General features: G+C 40.9%; 1 protein-coding gene and 1 long non-coding RNA gene across 2 annotated transcripts in view; one reads left to right on the plus strand and one right to left on the minus strand.

Annotated features, from left to right (window-relative positions):
• LOC138681959 (uncharacterized) overlaps positions 1-14,736 on the minus strand; it is a 53,881-nt gene extending 39,145 nt beyond the window's left edge. Inside the window, exon 1 of the long non-coding RNA XR_011322198.1 lies at positions 14,596-14,736. This is a non-coding gene — a long non-coding RNA (uncharacterized lncRNA). The remainder of the gene's footprint in view (positions 1-14,595) is intronic.
• LOC104317856 (arylsulfatase D) overlaps positions 1-15,842 on the plus strand; it is a 112,736-nt gene that overhangs the window by 24,065 nt on the left and 72,829 nt on the right. The gene's annotated exons all lie outside the window — the stretch shown is intronic.

The raw sequence follows: 15,842 nt of genomic DNA on the forward strand, positions 1-15,842 counted from the left end.
CAGAGTTAGCCAGGTCTCTGCCACCTGTGTCTTACAGGAGCAGGATTGATTTGGGCCTGACAGAGGAGATGCCTTTCCAGGACCTGGCAAAACCAGCACCCAGGCTCCCCAGGCTTGGCAGGAAATGTGCCGTAGCCCCTAGGCATTTATACACATGTCAGTGTGTGAGATCCACAAGGTCTGCCGGCACACGCTCTTGTATTTTGGATCTTTTCCCTCCAAACAGGCAATATAACCTAATTCCTCATCTTAGCCTGGCTGCAGTTCTATCATACAAGTGCATGGATAAAGAACGATACAGCACACTCAAGCAAACACAAGGTTAAACTCTCATTATAAAGTTGGAAATGGCTTGGAAAAAGAACATGAATTCTCTTAAAACCAGCTAGATTTATTTGTAAAAATCCCATTTTTGGCTGTGTACCTTTCACTTAGGATATTTAAGAAATGCCTCAGCTGTTAGACCTGCAGAAACAGCTCATAGGGCTACATGTCTTTTCTGCTCAACAGACTCGAAACTTTTCAATTTCTACATCAAAAGTTATCTTTGGGAGGCAGAGACTTAATGTCATTCCTTCACACTGCAACTTGCACAATCATTTTTCTGATCCACTCTCTCCCCTTTTCACTGTAACACAACATCTGTAACTGTGACTGATGCCACTTCTGCATCAGTTTCTACATCAGCTGTTTATCAGCATCAGAGATCAGCCAAGGCTGCAATTGGATTGTTTGTGGTCTCATTTTACATGAGTACCAGTGAGCACAGGCGTTCTTTTATCCCATCTCTCATTACATTTGCATTAATCTGCATTATATTAATAGGCAGAAGACATTAATAGTCATCATTATAATATTAACAATTAATACTATTACAATGCAAATAACAGCAAGTTTCACTACCTGCATCCATAGTATTTAATAAAGTGAAATAAATTTCTGTTGTTTCTTTCTAGCTTGTAGTCTATTGTTTATCAGGCTGGTTTGTCTATTCTGTAAAAGAGCCTTTTCTTTTTTTGAGGTTCTTCTACACAATCTACAAAGTAAGTTCTTAATGCTGAAAAGTAAATCTTCCCCAAAATAGTAATGAAATAATGAAGGAGTCAAGTCATATATCACAGAATCACAGAATGGTTTGGGTTGGAAGGGGCCTATAAAGGTCACCTAGTCTGACCCCCTGCCATAGACAGGAACATCTTTCACTAGATCAGTAGCTCAAAGCCCCATCCAACCTGACCTTCAACACTTCCAGTGATGGGGCATCCACAACTTCACCGGGCAACCTGTTCCAGTGCCTCACCACCCTCATCACAAAAAATGTCTTCCTTCTGTCCAATCTAAACTTACCCTCTGTCAGTTTTAAACTGTTGCCCCTTGTCCTGCCACTACAGGCCTTCGTAAAAAGTCTTTCTCTCTTTTTTATAAGCCTCCTTATTGAAAGGCTGCAATAAGGTCTCCTCAGAGCTTTCTCTTCTCCGGACTGACCAACCCAAACTCTCTCAGCCTTTCTTCAGAGGAGAGGTGTTCCAGCCCTCTATCATTTTGGTTGGCCCTTCTCTGGACCCACTGCAACAGGTCCATGTCTTTCCTGTGCTGAGGACCCCAGAGCTGGACGCAGTACTGCAGGTGGGGTCTCACCAGAGCACAGTAGAGGGGGAGAATCACCTCCCTCAACATGCTGATCACGCTTCTTTTGAAGCAGCCCAGGATATGACTGGATCTCTGGGCTGCAAACACACTTTGCCAGCTCATGTCCAATTTTTCATCCACCAGTACCCCTGAGTCCTCCTCCTCAGGGCTGCTCTCAATCCCTTCATCCTCCAGTCTGTATTGATACTGGGGATTGCCCTGACCCAGGTGCAGGACCTTCCACTTGGCCTTGTTGAAACTCATGAGGTTCTCATGGGCCCACTCCTCAATCCTATTAACATCATGCTTCTTTATCTTATTGCTTCTTACCTGAGTTGTAGATACTTCACTGATCATCACAGGTAGAGCATTCACTGGGCACTCTTAAAATAAAGCAGAATAATGATTCCCCTCCCTCATCCCATGCTCTAATTTCACTGGCATGAGACAGTGCTAAAGCACATAAAACAGCAGGGAAAGACAAGCTGTAAATGTATGAGTTCTCAAAATTACAGCATTTCTCTTCCGAGTATGATTTTTCTTCAGCCACAAGAGGTTACTAATTTGCTCCAGTCCTGCGATGAGCAATTGTAGCCTTCTTTAGGTAGCACGTAATGTCCTTCAGCAATAGTCCCTCTGCACACAGGGGAGCTTCCTCTTGTTTGGGCTGAGGCCAACTCTCACTCTCCAGGCCAAGGCACAAGCTTTCAGAGCTCACTGTCTCCCTGCAGCAACTCCTCTCTGACAGCAACGCTATCTTTCAAACAGAGGAAAGCTGACAGCAGGGAGAGAGAGCGTTTTCTACAAGGGAAATCCTTTAGTCATTCTCTATACGATTCTGGAATAAGGATCCCTCTTTTTAATTTGCTTTGGAGAGAGAAAGAAAAGAGGAAAAATGGTGCTAATGCTCTGTGCCTAAAAGTACATGAAGAATTGTTAAGCTGATTTTAAATCTATGGGAATGCGTGTGAATCTGCAATTGACTGGGTGTTTTTAGAGGTATCAAAAATCATTTTTTTTCTGGCCAGTTACACAGATTGGTAAAAACTAAAAGCACAAATTGCACATATATTTTTGTATATGCCCTTCAGCAAAGGAAGATCCACAAATAGCTCCTGTAGGTATCTCCGGTAGCAGCTGTCAGTTGGTCTCATGGCAAAAGAGCTTCCTTCTGTTATTTCATGCTGCAGAAACAGAACACTCTGCAGATAGCTAAATCTTCTCCCTTCAGTTTTTCTTAACTTCTTCCTTCAGTAGTACGTACTCAGACATACGCTAGAGAAATTATTGTCATTTTTTGCTGCTAGACAGCATTCACAACTGACTAAATTTTTTGGCTCTGATTTTTTAATAGCTCTGAATACAACTTTAAAACACATGATAGTCTTAATAATATATTAGCTAACTTTGCATATGAGAATGGAAAGTCATATGGGCCCATATGACTTGCTGGGCCCTAGAGTCTGATTCTCTGCCTTTAAGGGTAGATATGTCATAGGATTTAAAAAAAAATAAATGAATAAAATTATCTAAATATAACTTTAAAGTACTCATAGGTCTCATTATTGTGGGAAGGTTGTTCTAGAAGCTACCCTCCTAAAGCCAGCTTGTAACTGTTTGGTTCTGAGACATCACTGTCCTTAAATCAGAAATTCTTTTTCACTGTTTACCTACCCAAAATGTATATAGACAGGATTTATGAATGATGCCACTCTTTGTTTCATTGCCTTCATTGTGAGTTCTAGAAATTCAGCTGACCTAGTAATGAATCCACCTCTTATCACATATAATTTTATACCAATTTGTAGGTGGGAAGAGAAATGGTCTCCCCTGAACAGAGGAAACATAAAGTGCTGGTCTTTTGTGTATATATATATATATACACATATACAGTGTATTACATCAATGAAGTATAACAAACACAGAATCATAGAACAGCCCGGGTTTGGAGGGGACGCTTCTTTGCCCTCTATGAATGCTTCTTATGGAACCCCATGCAGCTGGGCTCTGAGCGTATTCAAGCTGGCTTTTCTAAAATCCTGGGTCTTTGTCCTACTGCTGGTCTTCAGTGTGCTCAGCAGGATCTTAAATTCCCCCATGTTATGCTCGCTGTACCCAAGGCTAACACTGGTGGTTATGTTGTCAAGTCTTCTCAGTTTGTGAGCAGTAAATCAAGCAATGCGTTGGTCCTTGTCAGCATATCGAGCATCTGTAGCAGGAAGCGGTCCTCAACACGTTCCAGGAACCTGATGGACGACATGTGCACTGCCGTGTTATATTCCCAATAAGTGTCTGGGTAACTGAAGTCAACCATGAGGATCAGGTTCTGTCGGCCCAAGACTTCCTTAAGCAGCCAAAATAAGGTTTCATAAGCCTCATCATTCTGATCCTGAACAAAAATATTTTCATTTAAAACTTCAACCATACTTTACCTATGGACAAATATTACTCAGATATAAGCAGTTTCAGTTCTGAATAAATATTAAAATTACCTATTTCCCACTTTCCTTACATTCAGATATCTTGCAGAGAAACAGAAAATAGTGGCTTGTGCAACTTGTTGGTGTTTTTCTATAGTTGCACAGAGATTCTTCATATCTCTAACTGCTATATGAAATAACTTACTGTACTCTTGGGATGCTTGATGCTTTGACTCTAGAGTTACTCATTTTATATATTTTTTTAAGAGCTTAATGAAAACTCTGGTGTAGAAATAACAAATTGTAGAAATTAAAAAAACCCTAGTGAGCTGCATAAAGACACTATCTGTAAGTTCAAATAATGAATGTGAACTGTTTATCTAGTTGCTTAATAACACAGACTGTTTTAACTCTCGTTAGGTAATCAATCTTGATTAGGTAATCTACCTTGATTATCATACAATCTTTTTTTGTACAACAACATTGCACAGATTAGGACAATGGGTTTCCTTTAAAGAAGAAAATCACAGATGAGTTAAAACAGCTGTCATTCAAATACCCTTTTTCACTCTAAAGGATCCCAAAGCTATTTACAAATATTGTGTTGCAGGAAATACTTCATCATCGATGCATATCCTTCTGGGAATAAGGGAGGGTAGGAGAGTCGTAAAACAGGTTAAGACTTGAAGCAAAACAAGACAGCTGAGGTTAGAGGAGGAACTGGGGGAGAATGAAAGGAGTGCTGGCAAGATTACCAGGACTAACACAAATCCCCTTCCGAAAGGGGATTGTAGCATGCACTTACAGCATGCAAGTGAAATGCTGAAGCATACTGCCCTCACTTTCCTGAACTTTGGTCTCATTACTCAGTGAAAGAGCAGCCCAAATTCTTGTTTAGAGACTGCAGGAAAACTTAAAGTGATTTGACTCCTACAGCCACTGTACTTGTATATCTCAGTGCACCATCATGTACAGTTATCAGTCAAGATTCAAATAGGGAATAAATTCACATGAAAGACACTTTAAGAATACTAAGAAATACAGTCAATATTATGCATACTTGTCACCAGAACCTATTGGCCTACTATTGTCCATTAAATATTTCTATATTTTGGTGCTGTTGCGTATTTGTCTGCAAGAGTTCAACCACATATTTACAGTGTCATATTTAGATGTTGCACACACACACACAAATATATATATCTCCTCCCCTGACCTTCGTTGGGGGTTGTGGGGCCCATGGTTGCAACACAAAGTACTACATTGCCTGGGTTCTCCTGAGCTTTAGGAAAATGGCAGTGTCTCAACCCTGTTCAAACTTCGCTACGTTAGAAATTCTTGCCTGGGTAAAAGGGTGACCATTTTCTTCGTCCATCATTACATCACTGGCCACGGCACCCAAAATTCAGAAAGCACATGTCCTGGTCACGTTTTCATTAACCAGGTTGGTTCATGCCCTCCAGCCTTGCTCTCTGAGAGGTTTAGCTCATGGTGAGCACCTTGAGCTGCCCACAACCAAACCTGCTTCTGAATCACTGAAAGAAAAGACTTTATATGCCTGAGGTCTCACACACTATATTTTCCTGTTTATTTCTGCCTTTTATAGTTGCCAGCTGGCTCCACACTCCGCATGCGTGCAGAGATGGGGACACATGCAACTCTACAGCCCTCTCCTGTTCTTTCTTTACCTTTCAATGAGTTGAAGGACAGTAGCATTTATTTAAAGTCTGTGCTTTGAAAAGATTATCCAGAACTACAGCTCATTTTACCACCACTGTCAGCACCCTGTGTGGATCAGGGGCTCCCTGGGGGCTGGGGGGGCTCCCCGTGGTGGGTCAGGGCAGGCCCTGGCAGCCAGGGCCCATCCAACCCCCCCCAGGAGCCAGGGGCACCGGGGCAGCCCCAGCCCCGGGCATCGGGCACCTCCATGGGGATGGGGAGAGGCCGAGGCCGGGCTGGGGCCTGCGTGTAGGCCCGGCTCGGAGGGGCCCATGGCCGGGCAGGGCAGGGCTGTGGGGAGCCGGAGTGTTGGTGGGGCAGGGGCTGACGGCCCCTGACATGGGGTCCTGGGCCCGGGGCAGGGTACGGGGAGCCCCGGGGGGCTGGCAGGGACAGTCAGGGCAGTGGGGGCACTCAGGGACACGGCAACCACAACACAGCCTTTGTTCAGAGAAAAAAAACTTTACTAACAGCGCTGGCTTTGCAAACTAGTTTTTCCTTGGTAGTTTTGGGAGTCGTGATCCGCCGGCTGGACATGCCGGTGCCTGGGAGCGTACCTCCCCACCCGGCTGCAGATAAGCCCTGATGCTCCCTGCCCATCCCGTCCTCCGAGGCTGCTGCACTGGAGCCAGTTTCGACCCAAAGGCCGTGCAGTTCAGCAAAGGTTTGTAACCGGCCCAACTACTCCTGTTGAAGGAGCACGGCCCTGCCAGAGCCCAGCGCCGTGCTGAGGAAGCCGTCTGCCTCCCAGGTGGGCGCGCAGCAGCCTGGAGCACAAGCGGGACGAGCTGGAGTTCGTCAAGCCCCACCTAAGCACACCTGCCATAAGTTATGGCCTGAAGTTGGACAGCTCAGTATTTAGCATTGGTTTTTAGATACTTCTGAACTAATGTGTTTAAGAGACAAGCGCATTTTACTGAGGCTCCTTGTTTTAATTAGCATTACAAAAAGCAATTCTGTAAATGACAGAGGAATTGACAGCATAAGATTGTAATTCTTAACAAGTATTTTTTCCACATACCCCCAGGCCACTAAGTGAACACATCAGAAGTTGTAAGTATGTTGTAGCTCTGAAATCATAATGTTTGGCATTGATTTAGAAATGCCTCCTGCGCATTAAAGGATAGAGGGGTTTGCTACTTGCAAGCACGACATTCCCCTGTATTGCAGTCATAAATGGATCAAGTCATGCTTTTGCTTTTAATAGATACATCTACTCTTTTGAAGCAACTGCCCCTGTACTTTTATGTACATGGCACATTTGTTTGTATGGTGGAGTTAGTGGAGCTGGCATGCACAAACTGGATTTCTTTCAGATGAAATTAAACTGAAAGATGAACAGCAGGACTGCACCTAATGTACTCCAGCAGCTCCAGCACTCAGTCTCTGGGACCAGTCTGAAGTTAGTCTGAATTAAAAAAAATCCCTCAAGTGTGTTGTGAAGTTGTAGCACCAACTGCCCTGTACTGCAGATCCAGCAAGCAGTGTGTGCATTGGTCCCTGCCCCTTGCCACTGTAGACAGAGCCTATACAACTTTATAGTTGGGGTTTTCACCAAATTTCACCCTTTAATGTTGCAAAGATACTTTTCATACAGAAGCACGTAACATGATATATTTAAAATCCATATTTCCACACAGGATATTACAGGTTGTATGTAATTTTTCCTCCTGTAAAATGTCCTTAGACCGTGCTATATTCTACTACCTTACCATCTCATATAACTGTTTTAAAGAACACAATTTATGTCCTCATTTCCCATTTTAGGTTCCTTTCTGCATTTATCTTTTATCTCTTTCAATATTCCTCATAGTATTTCTGGAATTACAAACAAGAAACTACCGAGCGACTAGTATATTACTTTCATCAGTAAGGAAGCATGTAAAATTTGGTAGATAACTTCCTGAAGAAGGTGGGATGAATGTTCTGTAAGCCCTTTGGCACCGCAGACTGGCTGAGCTGAGAGTTTAGGGTGACGTAATACATTTTTCCATGTAAATGCAAGGAAGAAAGAAACACAAAGGAATCTAAGTTTCATCCGTGTTGTCACAAAGTCTGGTAAATGCATTAGCTAAGGGCAGTGATTAATTCAGCACTCATGTAAATGAAATGTGCTGTCAAAGTCATTTTTAGTCTTAGTCCAAGTATAACTTCATCATCAGCTGTTGGTGACATGCTACTTTCTAACTGGTTATTTCTCATCCATATGCTCACTAACATATTAATTACTCTGCATTATCACAATAACGCATCGTTTAATACAAATGCAACAGTGTTTTCATAACACCACCAGAACATTTTCCAGTGGCAATGTACTTCTTTTCAGATATGATCTCATGACTAAATTATTCCTGACTTGCTGCCACATACACCCCTAGGTCATATATGTATTTTTCTTAATGGACGAACGTAAATTCTACCGTATGGAGAGAAGTAAATATGCCTAATAGGGAGGAAAACACATCCCTTGATGGGATTGAGGCAGGAAAAAGAAATGTTGCTCAATTACTGCCCTCTCTCCCCTGCCTCTCATTTATCTTTGCTCTTTTTTTCATATAATTATACATGACAGACAAATGAAGTACAGCATTTCTAAATAATGCATATTGCACCAGCATATAGGAGGAACAAAATAAGGGACATCATTTTCTTGATACCTAAAAAGAAGAGTTCAAAAAAGAGAACTAGTTTCATAGAACATGGAATGGGGGCCATTCCATGTCTAGCTTTCTTGTAAATAGGGAAAAGACAGTACAGCCAAGTAAGGTTATCCTCATAAGGCACAAAGGCCTCATCATGTTATTTGTCTCCATTAGCTTGGCTGAGAGATAAGTGACCAGCTCCCTCCACCTTGTGCCCATTGCCAGTCTTCAAGACTCCTTGTGGAATGCACCTATTTGATTGTAAGGCTGCAAAGACATTTTGAAAACTTCAGATTCAGAGAGTAGCTGTTTCCAAACTGTAGGATAGCTCTCTGTGTGCTTGGTTCCAACAAGAAAAGTGCTAATGCAGTGTAAGCACTTAAAATGGCAAGAACAACCTATCAACCTTGCAATTTAATACATTCCCCTTACTTTGCAACTAAGAACTCCTCTGGAGGTCAAAATTTTCCTTGGGGGAAAAAAAAAAACCAACCAACAACAAAACAACACAGGGATCTGAGAGCTACAGCTCAGTAGTGTTAATAAATAGCAAAGCACCTGGCAAAACATTGGCTGGAATAGCAGAACCTGGGCGGGGGATCATTATTAGTATTTTCTCACTGAGCCTTATTTCAAGACAATGTTTAAATCAATCAAACCATTTATGTGATTTCCCAGCTAACTAGATCGTTAGCTGGGGTTTGTGTGTAAATTTTGCTTCATAGCATCATTGTTGTGATAGAAATTGCTGCTTCTAAAAGGGGAAGAACTAGCATGTGCAAGCATTGCTGCTATAAACAGCGTGGCAGAGGAATTGAAGGCTTGTTTTGAAACTACATAAAGCTTGTCTTGCCACATAAACGTCAACTGGAGGTGCAAAAGCTCCTGACCTCTGACAACTGAACTATTTATTCAGTCAGGTGCCTAAAAAGAATCAGACATTAAAATCTGCAAGCATTTAAATTTGAGGATTGTTTGGGGTCTCTAATAATAACCCACCAGATACTTGCAGTCATGTGAAATGGCTCAGCCATGTCAGATGGACCGTAATGGCTCACTGGCATCCGTCTGCATTTCTGTTTGTGCACTCACATTTGCCTAAAGAATATACTGCATGAAACTTGCAGAAAGAAATGCTGGTTAGAGGAGTCAGAGACTGGAGGAAAGCCAAGGAATTATTTTATCCACTGAAAGTTAGATTCCTAAGTAAAGTTGCAAAATCTGGGCAAATATGGATTAGTATAAGAACTGGATTAGCATAAGAAATATGGAGTCCCTTTGTACGATGTCTTTACACCAGCACAATACATAAAGCTGTAACTGTGCTTGCATTTTATATCTGCAGATGGTTCAAAGGCAGAAAGGTTATGTCAATTTCTCTACTTACACGTACAAGCCTAGTACTTACACTAAAAATAAATGGAGGATTTAGACTTATAACCCCTGAAAAAAATTGCATTCCACAAAAAGATCTTATTAAGAAAGTCCTAGGCCCTCAGAATTTAGGTATTCAGCAGTGCTGACTGCATCTTGTAAAACCTAAGGCAGAAGTGCTTTCTATAAACTCAGTATATCCTGTTCTTGAGCGGCCCCTTAAAGCTATGGCCAAAACTTTTTAAAAAAAGATAACTAATGTAACAGGATTTATAGTTCACATAAAGTCACACATGCACAGTTATAGGGCCACTTGAAAGAAAAGATTCACTATGATTTTCCTACACTAGATTATTAAAAGTCATATATTCATATAAAAGAGAGAGCAAGAAAGAAATGAGAAATTTGTTTGAAACCAAAACTGCAGATATTTGTGCTAATCTGCAGAATCAATCATGGGGAAGGGGTAGATTTTATGAATGGAGAACAAAATATACACTGTTTTAATAGTGAACATTTTGTATTGGCATGAGAAATATGGTATAATTGTTTTCTCATATGCGCAGGAACAAGCCACAAATGACCGAAAAAAAGTACAGTAAGTTGGAAGAACAAAATGAAAACTATTTCAGAAGAGCAGCAGTAGCTTTCAGTTGCTCCCTGACTAGACAACACCTTACTTGTTATTTAGGCATTACTATAAGCCTGCCAAGGACAAACGGTCCAAGAAGGTCATTCCTTTAAGGCCAGTTTGGCTTTTCTCCTGTAATGAACCAGTGGGTTTTATTTTATAATGAAAAGGAATCCTGCAAAACTGCTTAAAAGCACTGGTTTCTGGTGTGTGCTTCAGTCTAGACTGTCTTGTCTACACTGAACTGCTAGAACATGTTGGGTAACAGCCTTTTCAGAGTCATAGAGTTGTATGTCAACAGGGACCATTACATCATCTAATCTGACCTGCAAGGTATCAAAAGACCTTACATTTCATCCACTTAATTCTGCATTAAGCCCAATAATTTGTTTGGCTAAAACTTTTCTTCTGGAAAGGCATCCAAGCTTGAGCTGAACACGTTAAGAGAGACGTCTACGCCTTCTTCAATAGTTTGTTCCAATCCAAGATCAAAAATGGTGGCTTATTTCCTGTTTGCAGGAGTCAGATTCTGCTGCCAGCCACTGGTATTCATTAAGTCTTTCACCATTAATATATTAGTGACTCTAGTATTCCTTAGCCAACCCCCTACCCCCCACCGAGAAACCTGCATATTTGTGAGGAATCACCTCTTAATCCATTCTTTAATCAAGTCTTTTCAAGCCTCTCACTGTAAGTTGTGTTCTGTGATCCTAAAGTTATTTTTCTGTACATCTCCCATTGTTTCAAAAGTACTTTTGAGAAACTAGATATCAGAAGAACAGCTTTCTAGCACTCTGCTACTCCTTCTTTGTGTGTATAAACTCATCACACAATCCTTCCGCTATACTATCACTCTGGCAACTCATGCCAAGTTAAAAGGACCCTATCACTAGCCCCTTTTTACAGCCACTCTTTCCCAGATATGCGCCCTACTTGATAGCTTGCCTTTCGCAGTCCAGCATGTCAATGCCCTGCCTTTGTGGAAAGGACCCAGCTTATCAAGCAATCCAAAGTCCAGTGAAGGACTGCCTTGTCTTGATGATTACTCAGTCTTCTTCAGACCTTGGAGCAAATGTGTTCAGCAGTAATTTTTTTGCTCCAAGTCACACGGACAATGTCAATTGCGCTAGATCTAAGGCAGATCTTTATAAATACAAGTCTTAGAATAACATTTCCTCACCAATGACTGCCTTATTCATAATATGCCAGTTAGTCTATTCTTAACCCATTTAATATATGCTTTGCTGGCATTGTGAAGTATTTCCTTTTTAAATGAGAATTCATTCTACGTTATATAAAGGTTTTCAAAGCCATAGACAGATTGCAATCGTGCAATCACCATCACCTCCCAAACAAGTAATTGCAAAGGAAAACATCAGGTTTGTTTAACAGGTAACGTTAGTGTAGCTAGCCTAGCCTTGCCTAGGTCAATCTTCCTGTGCATTTTAAACATCACCACCACGTCACCATTCTCCTACTTTTTTGAAACTTCCCTGGTGTTATAAGTATTTACTTTAAAACCATGGTGTTAGGCCAAAGATTTCCTTTGCCACCTATTCAAGTATGTAGTCAATGCAGCATTCAGTTCAAGACAGACAGAAGGTATGATGTCTCTGCATAATTATCTCAACCAGTTTGGGTAATAACCAAGCTGCTCACTTTGTAAAAAGGTCATAGATGAACTGAGAGCTGTTAGTCCTCTAGCATCCCTCAGAGTTTGTGCGTGTACTCAGAAAAGGGCACTTCCCCACTACCACCACCCACAACTCACATGGATCGGTTCACCAGCTGCAGTACAGAGAATTAGAGAATGTGTCTTCCAGAGGCCTAAGCCCACAAGAAGGACAAAGCCAAGAACATACCACTAATGAGGAAACAGTAATTGAAGCAAAGACTAATAGGCACTCTCTGAGCTGGATGACAATCACTCGAACGGTGCCTGCAGTGAACACACACCCTCAACAAGCACAGCATAGAGCAAACCCTCAGGTTTCCCTACATCCATCTCCTTATTCACAAGCTCAGACTGCAAGGAAGCCAAAAAGACTCTTGCCTCCCTTCCCAAATAGCCTCTGTGTCACACTCTTTTGCTTAATTTTCAGCAGCATTAACGCACCTGGCACAGAGCGACTGCTTTCCTCTGGCTCTGCTTCAAGAACGGGGCTGGGGTCAGCACAGCTGACTGGACCCAGTAGGTGGGAATAAACCTTTCCCCACAGCTGCGGTAGGTTAAAGTCACCCTTTCTTCTCCAGAGCACCTAGAGCTGGGGCTATAAGTGCCAGGGTATAGGTGGTACTCCAGCTATAGAGGGTGCTAGGTCTATAGGTGGTGCTCTGGCTATAGGTAGTGCTCCACACAGAGAGGTTTGGGCTGTTAGACTTCCCCCTCCTGCTCTTATCAGACAGCCTGCGCCAAGAAGTGGGGAATAAACAGGGTTCAGGCCGTTCATTCACACTGGGCCTGCGTCTGTTCCCACTTTGTTTTTCTTTGCCTCAGCCGGAGCTGAAGCGAAGTCGTTGATGTGTATGGCAGCAGGCAATGAAAGGTGACTGTTTCAAGGAGGAATTCTTTACAGCAGATGTTTTTTAAATAAAGTGGGAGTTTTTCATCTAATGCTTTTAGCAAACTCTAAGGAAGTCAAAATCTGTTCTGAATATATAAAAATTCAGCTTTGTGAAAAGATGTATTTATCTTCTGATTCTTTTTTACTTTACGTATAATTTGGGGGGAAGTGTCTATCTTTTAATTATAGGCATGCTTCTAAAACAGTATTCACTGGCTTCTAGTGTTTCTTACCTAAGGAGTCAGATAGCAATTAATGATTTGTTGGAAGAGGAAAATGTTATTTTCTGAGCAGAGTTTTATTCCACAGAGGAAAAAAAATTAATGAGAGAAAACAGAAAAGAAAAAAAATCTCTCCAGTTATTGTATCTTACTGAGAGTTAATAAATTTCTCTTGACAGCCTAATCATTGGTATCTACTCTTCATTTTTAGAGTAGCTTCTCATAGCTGAGATAGGTTGAGCTCCTCTGAAGTCCCTAAATCCCCTGCAGAGCACTACCAGACATCCTACTACAAATTCTGTCAACGAGGAGCACAGTGCTGCAAAACCCCAGCGACGATGACAAGTGTCCTAGCACCAGGCAGCTGAAAGTGGTATCACTGAGAAATGTAAAACAAAGCCCATGGAACATCTAAAGTCTTTCTTTTGCAAATGGTATGGCATTTCAAACTGCTTTAGGAAAGTGATTTAATTTAGCAAGAAAGTCAGGTGGGGATTTTAATTCTGCAAAATATATAAGTCAAATTATAATATACCCAGTCCATCAGAACTAGTACCCTTCAGATTGATGAATAACAGAAACATGTATAGACTGAAATTAGAAAACATTCATATAGAACAAACCCTGAGTTCAGGGATGCCACCTAAAGCCCTGTACGCTATTTACATCTCTAAAGAGTTAAGGAATCCATTAGAAAGTATCTGAGCTGTCTGCAACAAAATTTTTTGACGTGCAGTTGTCTTCAGTGGAGGACAAATTTTATTGGGTTATGTTAGAAAGAACTTCTGAGCAGCAAAGGATGTACATAACTATCTTCCATTTCATACATTTTGTTTCTGCTGTATACATTCAAAAGAAGTTGTCTTAGAATTTAATTGTCCAGTTTGTAACTTACAGATGCTTTAGTTACAGTGCATAAACCTTCAGATAAGTTTAACCAAGAAGCTGAGTTTAACCTTGAGATGCTGCAGTGATATACTACTCCACATACCATATTTTAATTATATCACCAGATGGTTAGAAACCAGCCTAATTGTATTTTAAACACCTACCTATTCCCAGATGCTGCATTCTTGCATACAGATAAATACCCTCAGAGGACTTTAAAACACATCACAAAAATGGCTATCATGATTACAGTTTTGGATTGCAAAGCAGAGATACAGAGGACAAGTACTCATCAAAAATCCCACCAGGCTTATGAAAGCAGGCTTATTAAAGTACTTGTGTACTTTAATAAGTAGTTTAGGCTACCTAATGCATAACTCAGCTTCAGCTTTCCAGCCTTAGAGAATACCTGGGCTCAGTGTTGCAAACTTAACACTCAGGTTGAAGTGAACCTTGATATTCAAATACATTGGCAGAAGTTTGTTTGCAAGTAATCTAGGGAATTACCTGGTTTTGATTCACCTCTTTCCTGGGAGCTGTATTCTGTTAACTTGACTCCATCTGAACAGTCGTGTTGAAAATAACGATGGAGGAGCCTCTGAATCCTAAAAGGAGGTTTTTTTCCTTGTAGATCAGGGCATTTTTACTTGCTGTACTTCTCTACCCTCTAGTGGTGAAAACAAACTCTCAGGAAACAACTTCAGTAAGTTTTAAAATCACCAAGATTTTAGCCAGAAGATATTTAAGCGTTTGGAAGTTCTTAATGAAAGATAAAATGATTTTTTTTTAATGTTGAAATAGGATACCAAAGCACTTAAGACACCAAAATGTAATAGGATTCCACAAATACCGAGGTGTCCACATTAACAAACCCAGCCTCAAACGAGGACTGCAGCGAGTGGGTGGGAGCATTAGTAAAAGAAAATGGGGCATGACTCAAATAACTGTTTGTTACTTATTTTGTAGAGTATTTTAACTAAGAACCTCAGGTTGAAAGTGTAATGCGTATGCACTGTTGTTAGCAGAGGCATAAAAAGTTTAGGTTTATACAAGGTATGTGGCTTCTAACCAGATCATTTGAGCATATGTTATAGTTCAACCCAATGAATGGAAAAATGCAAACTTGACTTTTATATTAAAAAGCTTGTTTTCCTGAAGATTATGTACAAGGCTTTTGTCCATTCATCAGATGGAAAAGTATTAGTTGTGATGTACTGGGTACATTCCAGTTGGATCTATTACATATTTTGCATAATTTAAATCCCTACCTGACTTGCTGGCTAAATCAAGCCAACAAGCTGGGATAACCAAAATAACTGCCATGCACCTGCTGTATACCTAAAATGTGTTAAAATACTTAAAATGTATAGGAGCACACAAATTTTATCTTAACTACCTCTTTACTTCACCTTCTTCAGTTGTTGCCCTGTTAGATAATTTCTGCCTTAGAGTTTAGTATGTTGCAGTAAATACAATAAAGTTTAGCTGATTGTTAATATCAGAGCCTAAATAATGAATAATAAAACTTCCTTATTGGTCTGAGCATATGGAAGCTGTCAATACACTTTGGATCACGGTTGTTACATTAATGAATGCCTGAAACTTGCACGTAAAAGTAATACCAAATACTGTTCATGTAATCTTCTCTTCAGTACAGGAAATTGTTTGGCTATGGCAATCAGCATTTCTTCAGATACATTTTCCATACCTATTAACAAACTAGTTAGCTCTGTAGCATAACAAATATTCTCCTA

The sequence above is a fragment of the Haliaeetus albicilla genome, chromosome 25 (genome assembly GCF_947461875.1).
Source record: "Haliaeetus albicilla chromosome 25, bHalAlb1.1, whole genome shotgun sequence".
In the NCBI taxonomy this organism is placed as follows: Eukaryota; Metazoa; Chordata; class Aves; order Accipitriformes; family Accipitridae; genus Haliaeetus; species Haliaeetus albicilla.